The sequence below is a fragment of the Arachis ipaensis genome, chromosome B06 (assembly GCF_000816755.2).
Source record: "Arachis ipaensis cultivar K30076 chromosome B06, Araip1.1, whole genome shotgun sequence".
NCBI classification, from domain to species: domain Eukaryota; kingdom Viridiplantae; phylum Streptophyta; class Magnoliopsida; order Fabales; family Fabaceae; genus Arachis; species Arachis ipaensis.
The window spans coordinates 131,900,804-131,902,140 of NC_029790.2; the positions used below are offsets into that span (position 1 = coordinate 131,900,804).

Below are 1,337 nucleotides of genomic sequence, written 5' to 3' on the forward strand. Positions count from 1 at the left end.
GCTTTCGAAAAAAAAATTAAATTTATTTATTTATTAAATTTAAATTTAAAACTACAATAATGAATTTTTTCAAATTTTAAAAATAAAAATTGAAAATTTGTACTTTTTTCTGTAATTCATCTTTATTAGTGCTGGAAAACAAACAACAACAAAATAAAATATAAAATTAAGATATGAAATTGTCTAACAAAAATATTTGATAATCTCACTCAATAAAATTATAAAATTCGAAGAAGAACAAAAGAAAATATATTTAATTAAACCAAAATCTAAACAATATTTTATCAAGTGAATTATTTATTAAAATAGAAAAGAAATCTTAGGTTATATTTAGAAGGGAGACTGAGATTAAGAGATTAAAATTTAATTAAATTTTAAAATTATGTTTAGTGTAAGATGTACATGACTTAATTATGTCTCATTATTTTATGAAAAAGTATAGGCAGACAATAAAAATACTAAACAATGTGAACAATAGATATATTGGATGTTCATTTCAGTAGGTGTGCGGATGGTTATTCTAATATTAAGATTTAGATGGATAATTTGAAAGTGTAATGTATTTTAATTTAATTAATAATTATTCATGTTGTTGAAGAAAATTATTGGTTACCTAACAATCATAACCCTTATTTTATTTAGTTCAAAATAAATAAAATGATCAAGTTATTCCTGCATATTAAAAGAAAAAACAAAAATGAAACGCTCACCCAATCCTCCAAACAACCATTTCCCCTTCCTCCTTTCTCAATCCCCATTGTCTCCCGTCAGTTCAACCCATTTCTCCGGCGTCACTCTCTTGCTTGGCGTCGAGTTCGCCGTCGACGAGGAAGCTTTGCCACCGCTTCTCCAGTGCTTCGCACACGGTTCTCTCTCTCCCTCTGTCTCTCTTTCACTTTCGATCTCTGTCTCTCTCTTTCTCTCTCTCTCTCTCACTTTCTTCTGTTGGTTGCAGGGGATACTAAATAAGAGCAAATTGGTTGCTATTGATGCTGGAAACAGGGGCTACCCTCCGAATAAGGTATGTAAGTTGATGATTACGATGTTTTTGACACCAAATTTCTGATGATTTGATGATGACACTGATCTGAGGTAGTTAACATCGTTGTTAAGTTTGCATAAGGTCACAAGTTGAAAAGTTGTTTTCCACAGTGAGTGCTTTTGAGTTTGTGGTGTTTGAAATTTAAGGGGAGAAAATGAAGGTTAGATGGTGAATTGGTGATTGAGTTTTGGAGCACATAACCTAGTCATGTGTTTGCTGTTTTTCATTGTTTTTCAAGAACCAAAATTGCTTGCAATTCTTTTACTCTGCCAGATATTTGCAATTATGTCACTGA

At 30.5% G+C, this 1,337-nt stretch overlaps 1 long non-coding RNA gene across 1 annotated transcript; it reads left to right on the top strand.

Annotated features, from left to right (window-relative positions):
* LOC107605428 lies at window positions 673-1,266 on the top strand. The gene is made up of 2 exons (XR_002349472.1): window positions 673-866; window positions 956-1,266. It is a non-coding gene; the product is annotated as an uncharacterized LOC107605428 (long non-coding RNA).